General features: G+C 45.1%; 2 non-coding genes across 2 annotated transcripts; both read right to left on the reverse strand.

Annotated features, from left to right (window-relative positions):
• Positions 1-1,688: 1,688 nt before the first annotated feature.
• LOC123073603 (small nucleolar RNA snoR117) lies at positions 1,689-1,766 on the reverse strand. The gene has a single exon (XR_006435706.1). It is a non-coding gene; the product is annotated as a small nucleolar RNA snoR117 (small nucleolar RNA).
• A 57-nt stretch (positions 1,767-1,823) lies between these two features.
• On the reverse strand, positions 1,824-1,913 carry LOC123073420 (small nucleolar RNA U31b). The gene has a single exon (XR_006435669.1). It is a non-coding gene; the product is annotated as a small nucleolar RNA U31b (small nucleolar RNA).
• Positions 1,914-8,994: the final 7,081 nt, after the last annotated feature.

Here is an 8,994-nt window from a genome sequence, read left to right on the forward strand (position 1 = left end):
CCTCGAAGGCCAAGGCAGCCGAATACACCCATGCCCGCACCTGAGTGAAGCGGCAAGACCGGGCCACGCGTGTCCTTACACTGGAGGAAAGGCAGGCGGTATGTGCCCTCTCTGGCCATGAAGGAGGATGGTGGTGCAGCATCCGACCCTTCAGCTCCGACATCAATCATATCCGCCTTGACTTGTGTTGTGTCTTTGATCGCTATGACCACAAAGTGGATAAAGGTAAGGGCAGCCGTGCTGAACTTTCAACATAATTCTAGAACATTGCCAATTTTTGGTAGTCCAATGGCATGTATAGTGAAATACGCATATGTTAATGTGTGTTATCTAGTTGAAATATGTTTGTTTATTATATTGTATGTTGCATGAGATTGTATGGATTTGCGGATTTGAGGAGGTGGGAGGATAGGTGCGGTCATCCGAGCTCCCCTATGCTACGAAAGCCTCGACAACTATCTTTGGTAACTTCCCTATGTTACAATCAAATTACTGTTGAATCTGACTGTTTGAAGGTTATTGTAGCTTTGGAGGGACTACTTCTGACTGTTCAATTTTCACATTGTTTGCACAAAGCCAATGGCGTTGCTACACCCGTAGCACATGAGATTTGTAAGTGCGCCCTCCCAAAACCTTCCTTCCCCCTCGACATCCCTCCCTCCCTCATGGTCCGCGGTGGCGGCGCTCTCCTGGCCGTGATGGAGGGGTGTGCTCGGTCCATTAGCTGCAAGCGTCGCTGCACCGGTTGTTGCATTGACACTGAAGGATACAAACAGAGCTAGAGCTCGCCTGGGAAGGCTTGCTCGGCAGCGGCCGTAGTCCCCGGTTCTTATCCCACTCAATCCACCGGGGAGCCGGCCTCATATGATTGAACTCATAGTTCGCTCTCTGACGGTCGCTATGGCAGCATTGGTGGCGTTCCCGTGCGTGACAATGTTCACAGGGAGTGGTTCTTCTCTCCATGTCACGTTTGAAAACTATGTCCACTATATACTCAAATCATCATGTCCACTTCAAACTCACCGTTTTCTCTTCGTGGAGGTTAAGCATTACTCGCTCTGTTCTCAAATATTTGTTTTTCTAGATATTTTAACAAATAACTACAAACGTAGCAAAATGAGTGAAATTACACTATAAAATATGTCTACATACACATGTCTGAAAGACAAAAACTTAGGAACAGAGAGAGTACATCTGAAAATATTTAGGAACGTTTCAGTGTATTATTGATACAAATCCCTTTCAGTCACATTGGAAAAACAAAATCATTCAATAGTGCAACTATTCAATCAATTAATTACACACATTTTTGTGTATTATTGATCTAAATCAATTAGTCATCATTCGATAGTTCAGCTATTCGATCAATGAAGTATATTGAGACCTGACGTTTTGACTGGAATCAGTGTTTAATTATATCATGCAATGATTAGATAAATTAATGGTAAACAGGTATGTGCGACGGAAAAAACCATTAAGAACTGAACATCAGCATGACCAAAAACTGTCGGACAAGTGGATGCGCACGCCGTACGCAGGACGGCGCACGCATGATAACCTGTTCGGGCATCGCTCTCGGCAACGTACAGCACCGAAGTCGCTACGGGAATCAGCGCATCAGAGACTCTAATTTGTTGCCTGAACACTGCAGAGGCCAATAAACAAGACAGAACATAAGTCAAATCGAAGGGCCTCAGAGACGCATTAGCAAATGTGAATCATCAGATGCATCAGATGGTACGGACAAATTGTTGAAATCACAGGCCCCGGAAGAAAGAAAGATAAAAATAATGAAATCCAGCCAGCTGACGCGATTTATAGCAGAGTCAGATTAGATAACGTATGTCAATCAGCACAGGTCCGGCGAGCCGAATCCTAAGACTGGGGCGACAAAAATCCATGTCATCACGCTCCGCGGTTACATCAGCAAGATGGAAGCTCGGGAAAATCAGAGATCTGCACCAAAAAGTCAGACATATGGATGCAGAGTTGCGCTGCAGATGTGCGTGCCGCAGGGGAGAACGTCCCGGCAGGAGATGGCGGCCGGGGTGATGCACCTCGCCCCCTGCGGCACAGCAGTCGATCTGCGCCTCCAGAACAAGGCCGCCGAGAGTGGATTTGCTCTCGCAGCCGAAAGAAGAGGCGACGGAAACAAGCGAGGACGCACGCAAGATTGGTTCAAAAACAAGGCAGCAAAAAACAAAAGAAGAAAGAACCATGCGCGAATTTGTTCCGGCGAACTTCGCCCCGCATGAAAAACCGAGAAGTGACGAGGGAAGGAGCGGCAGAGGCCTGAGGGAGAGGCGGCGCGGCTAGGCAGGGTTTGCTGAGGGGACGTCTCGTGCGCTTATAAAGGCGAGCCGGGCAGGTCTAGAAGCCGCGGTGGGCGGGGAGCGTGTGGGCTGATCTGGAGGCCTAGATCGTTGGTTCCGGCCTTGCATGTCGTGTCTATTTGTTTTTGGACCTCCTCCTGGTTGGCGACTTCAGCGCCCGATCCTATCGCTGCGTGGGTTGTTCGCTAGCCTTTTTTCCCTTGCGAACACTTGTGGAAAACCCTTGTCTTTAAAAAAAAACTGGTTGCGGTTTTCCTATTAATAATTTTAAAAAAGTTCATGAACTAGAAAAAAGATTGTTATTTTCAAAAATGTGAATATGTAAAAATGTCCGTTCAATAAGAAAAAATGAATTTGATATAAGTTTATGAATTTGGAAAACGGTAACCAGTTTTTTTCACAAAAGTTCACCACTTTTCAAAAAGGTTCATCCGTTTTGAAAAAAATAAAACTTTGAAAAAGTTCACTTAATTTTAAAAACATCACTTTTGAAAAACCCGTTCATTCATTTTTGAAAAAAGTTCATCTATTTTGAAAGAAGGTCATCTATTTTGAGAAAAAATCATCGATTTGAAAAAAAACGTTCATCCAATTTGAGAAAAAGTCCATCAATTCTGAAAAAAATGGAAAAGGTTCCTTGATTTTTTTAAAGGTTCATCAATTTTGAGATAAAGTTCATCTATCGAGGGCTTCATCTTTGTAGTTGGGCATCGACAAGCGGGGCCAGTGGGAGGCGATGAAGTTGGCGCTAAGGCTTCTGTGGCAACGGTGCCACGGGGAACGATGTAGGAGACGCGACTCTGGTTGAGGTAGTCGGCTCTTCTCCGGCATGTTCGTGGGATGGCCTCGGCTGGTTTGTTGCTTTGAAGTCGAAAACCATTCGGTGATCTTCCACGACGCCAGCCTTGCCTGGTTCTCCTTCGTAGCTTCCCGTCGGTGTCAGAACTATGATTTCTCGTCGCGGTGGCTGAGGTTTGGCAACCAGACTAAACTAAAATCCGATTCAATCAAAATAACTCAGCAATTATAGAATTTTGAAGGACTATCACCACCAATTGAGTCAGAAAACCTAGCAGGCAATAAACTTATCAAACAAATCTCTATACCAAGCAGCACGTCGATCCCATGATATTTTGTTCTGCCACTTTGAATCTTAAAACCTGCAAGAAACAAAAACAAGAATGGACCAACCACAGAAACTGAATGGCTAAAACATGAAGACAACCCTAGAAAATCAAGTGTTTCATATAGAGCAAATTCAGTGAACACCAATATGAAAAGAAACCATGAAAACAACTAGCGGTGAATCCATGGTCCACCAAAATGTTTTTGTAGACCTTGAGGGGAATTGGAAGAGGACAGATTTTTTTAGCTATTGAAAAGAGTCAATTACATATACAGTACATGAACTTGCATCGTGTGTACATTTTCCGACAAAAACTTGCAAAATGATTCAAATCGGCCACTAAATTTGCTTTGCGGGAACAATTCCATACAAATCTGTCCGAAACGCCTGTGTGTCATGCCATGTAGGGCAGGCACTTTCACGTTACATGAACATCTGCAGGAAAGTCCTCATTGTATGTTAAAATTATGTAACACGGTCCTCAATCTCTCTAAAATCCCCATCTCTCCTGACGCACGAGTAGCTTCCTCATGGGTGTTTTTTTTTTTTGCGAGGTTCACGAGCAATGTCGTGTGCCACTATTTGCATGCCGTGAACGGCGGCGACGTGCGGCATACGGACAGCGGGGACGTGCGCTTCCGTGTGTAGCTGGGAGGGATAGGAAAAGCCACAAAATGTATTTTTTGTTTGTGCCACAATGTTCGTACTCCTACACCTAGCTCAGTGGCCAAACAGCTGAATACCTAATTGGCATGTCCTGTTTCGACTCTCATGACTCTTGCTTATTTTCGATTTTTCTTTTTTGCTATGTTCAGTAGGTGTACTTCAGCAGAAAATTCAGTTCTGCAGTGAATAGCCATCGATAGCATGTACTTCAGAAGAAAAGTCAGTTTTATAAAAGTGAGCAACAATAAACTCTGTTGCTCTAGGCCTTTTTGAACAACAGTTCAAATGCATGTACTTCGGAACATCTTGCATCATGATACATCTCCATCGTATCTGCTTTTCGCTTTTGCTCTTGTTTTGAACTTTAATTTGCAAGTTTTGAATGAAACTAACTCAGACTGACGTTGTTTTCAGCAGAAATACCATGGTGTTGTTTTTGTGCAGAAATAAAAATTCTCGGAATTGGACAAAACTTTTTGTAGTATTATTTTAAAATATATAATAATTTCTGCAACCAAGACCCGGAGAGGGGGGGGGGCAGCTGCCCACAAGGCACCAGGGCGCGCCACCCCCCTCTAGCGCGCCATGGTGGGTCGTGGAGCCCACGAGCCTCCGTTGGCCCTAATTCCGATGCTATAAAATCCTATTTTCCCAGCAAAAAACCAGAGAGAAAGTTTCATCGCGTTTTACGATATGGATCCGCCGCCACCTCCTATTCTTCACCAGGAGGCCAAATCTGGAGCCCGTTTGGGGCTTCAGAGAGGGAGATCTTCGGTCTTTGTCATCACCAACCACTCTCCATCGCCAATTTCATGATGCTCCCCGTCGGGAGTGAGTAATTTCTTCGTAGGCTCGCTGGTCGGTGAGGAGTTGGATGAGATTCATTATGTAATCGAGTTAGTTTTGTTAGGGCTTGATCTCTAGTATCCACTATGTTCTGAGAATGATGTTGGACTTTACTATGCTTAATGCCTGTCACTAGGGCTTGAGTGCCATGATTCTAGATCTGAGCTGTTTATGTTTTCACCATTATATCTATGTTCGTGATTCGATCTTGCAAGTCATATTCACCTATTACATGTTATGATCCATAAACCCCAAGGTGACAACAATTGGGATATTTTCCAGTGATGACCGTAGTTTGTGGAGTTCATGTATCCACTGTGTTAATGCTTTGTTCCGGTTCTCTATCAAAAAGGAAGCCTTAATACCCCTTAGTTTTCGTATGAACCCCGCTACCACGGGAGAGTAGGATAAAAGATGTCATGCAAGTTATTTCCCATAAGCACGTATGACTATTTACGAAATACATGCCTACATTGTATTTATGAACCGGAGCTAGTTCTGTGTCGCCCTAGGTTATGGCTGTTATATGATGAATATTATCCAACGTAATCACCGATCCAATGCCTACGAGCTTTTCACATATTGTCCATCGCTTGTCTCGCGCCCGATGCAGCAAGATTGACCTCGTCCCCCTCATGGTGCTGCCGGACCGAGCTCACCTCGCGCTCGGGGCTGCAGGATGGGCCGATGGATGCCAGTGCTGGCCGGCCTATTGGGTCTCGACGCTGGGGGTTGCCCAGGGGTACGAAAGGTGGGACCTTTCCGCTCGTCTCTTTGGTTGGGGTTGTGACGGGTCTCGGGTGAGGTGGTGTCAAGGTCTTGGATCCCGGGGCAGCGGCCCTGGTGGTGGTAGCGCGGTGCTCTTGGGTAGAGACCGTGGTTTGGTGCTGCTCGATAGCCATGGCCGTGTGGGCGGCGTGGCAGCAGGGATGTGGCGTTCGATGGCGGTGAGTGTTGGCGGGGTGAAAACCTGTCCTATGACTTCTATCTTCGGACAGACCAGCGGCGGCGAAGCTCGTTCCCTTTTTGAAGGCGTTGTCGCTGCTCTCATTGCCCGTCGTGCGGCTCTAGGGAAAAATCTGATCCTTGGATCGGGCGGTGGCAGCGCTCCGGTGTCGTATCCTTCCTAAAGGCGTCGTTTTGGAGTCCACGGTTCGTCGTATGCGGCTTCATCTCTTCGTGGTAGTGCTAGGGGGTGTTGCTGCGTTCAGCGTCGATGTATCTTGCTTTGGGTGTGTCGAGTGGTGGCGTGCGTTTGTACCGGATGATGTTGATCTTTGCTTTATATATATAGCAGGGTGGAAGCCTTTTCCCATACAAGACACGGAACAGCATGTCTAGCACATTAAAAGAAGCTGTGTATACATACATTACCTTATGACAACAAATAAATATGTAAATATCTGATCTTATTGTATCAGCAATGATAAACCCCCCTCGTGCCTTGCTAGCACCACCTACGCCTTCGCTCACATGTTATTATGTTTAACAGTGCTCGAGCACCACCTACGCCAAGTCATCCTCGCCAAACATGTGTATGGCGACAGAACCGTGCAAATGAAGCATTCCTTTTTTAAGGAAATACTCTCTTCATCTCATAATATAAAACGTTTTTTGACACTACACTAGAGTAAAAAAGCATCTTATATTATGAGACGGAGGGAGTAGAATGCTTGCCCTCTGTAGATGCATCCAGCTGTAATTGGTAAGTCAACTGCAGCACTCCTGCCACTTCCGCGAGGACCATAAGAAAGCGCTGTTAGCCAAATATAACCTGGAAATTATATAGTTCTCTCTTATGTTGCATATCATCTTTTTTCAGAAACCAAACATAAGCTAGTTGAATTAATTGAGAGAATTACACAATATGTATTCAGTTAACATTCTCGTGCAAAAAAATAGCAGTTCCTATGTATGTACACAGTACGCGTAGTATTGTTGTTATAGAAAAGAACAAGTAGTATAGTTGCAAATACAAAAGGAAACCCACACACAATCATATTACATCTAACATAAACTAATTCTGGATGATCTAGATTACTGAACTAAAGTTACACAAAAGCGAATCAAATTTTCTTCATTACTGCCTTATTCTTGTTTCGTTCGTTCATTGAAAACAGAAACATCCCTTCCAAATCCATTCTTGCAGTTGCAGCATTTACCGACTCCCAAACTTCTGTTGATGGAAGTAAAGAAACACCATCTTTCTACCAATGCTACCAACCAAGTCACTGTGTGCTATATTATACTCAGAAAATAACCTACAGTGGATCACTCTATATACTACGTATATTCGGGAAGAAAATAGTGCATGCAGAATCCTTCAAGGAAAATACAACACATATATCTAACGGTTGATACTTCAATTCTCATGGTAAATTATTAGCACAAATCATGTTTTAGTATTTTTTTATTTTTATAAGTAGAACTTCAAATTTAGAACTAGTTAATAGCTAAGATTAATAACCAATATCTGAGATTTTACGGATTTCCTATACTATACCTATTTTTATTTGTTACACTATTTCCGTTATGTAAGCCCACTTAGCTCAGAGCTTAGAGCATCGTATTTGTAATGCGCTACCATACCTTTCCTTGATAATGTCACCAGATGATGCACCATTGGTAGGTCCAAATACAGTGCGAGGGAAAGAAATCACCTCTTCTAGCCCCGCGCCATCTACAATCTGCACCAGAAAGATTTAGTTCAAATTTGGTTATATGCATATGCTTGGAAAAGCAGCAAATTAACATGATCCTGTAGTAAACTAAGATGACAACAATGTTATCCATCGTTTCTACTCCTTTCCGTTAGAGAAAAGTCCACATTTCAATTCCGAACTAACCACACGGTTTAATTTACAATCCTGAACTATGAAACTGGTCGAAATACACCCCCAACTAACCATTATGTTCGCAACTCAACCCTGGTCTTGGTTTTGAGTTAGTCAACCGGTTTTGACCCTAGTCAAGTGGTTTTAACCGTGTTGTACATTGACTGGACAGTGCCAAGTCAGCAAATAATATTTAAAAAAAGTCATCCCCGGCCGCGGTGCCGACCACAGTCAGCAGCCGATCCAACACACACATGATACATCAACCTCCAATTGATCCAACGCACACACAACAACTTCGGGATAACTTTGGGAGGCTAATGGATCGATCCAGCAACACACGCAACACGCTCCAATCGATCCAACACCCACACATGACGGTCCAATCGATCCAGCACGGCACAAGGCGTCGCGGCGTTGCGCAGGGCAGGGATGTGAAGCCCACCGAAGCTATTGTCCAGCCTACGGTTCGCAGTGTGGCGATGTTGATGGCATTGCCATCGCATGGTGAGAACTGAGAAGAGGAACTCGTCCATGAGGAGCTGCAGTGCCGCATGAGTCGGAGCGAGCCATCGACCTTGCACGAGTGTCTAGGAGGCAAGGTCGCGGGGCTGCTCGGAGAAGGAGCCGCAAGGCTGGTGGGGTCGTCTTATCCCGGCGGTCAGTGGCACGTGCCCGCGAGGTAGCTGCGGCGCCGGCTACCGGAGGTGTGCTGGCTGACGGCAACATCGGGCAGTGGTGTAAGGGGGCGGCTCAGCACTACTAGAAAAACCCCTACTAATGGCGCACCTAGTATGACTATTAATGGCGCATCTGTGGTGCGCCATTAATAGCACGCCATTAGTAATTTTTACTAATGGCGCACCACCTGATGCGCCAATGGCGCACCTCGGGTGCGCCATTAGTATAGGCCAGGGTGCGCCATTAGTATGCCTCCCAGGGGCCATGTATACCCAGGTGCTTTGGCATACTAATGGTGCACCACCTCTGGATGCGTCATTAGTAACCGCGGCATACTAATGGCGCACTGCCCAGTGATGCGCCATTAGTATGCACTGTCATACTAATGGCGCACTGTCATGTGATGCGCCATTAGTATGAATATTAGGTTTTTTTTATTTTTTTATTTTCTGTTTTTTGCACAGGTTACAAAATGTATAATTTGACAAAATATAGACAGCACACATCA

The sequence above is a fragment of the Triticum aestivum genome, chromosome 1A, assembly GCF_018294505.1.
Source record: "Triticum aestivum cultivar Chinese Spring chromosome 1A, IWGSC CS RefSeq v2.1, whole genome shotgun sequence".
NCBI lineage: Eukaryota > Viridiplantae > Streptophyta > Magnoliopsida > Poales > Poaceae > Triticum > Triticum aestivum.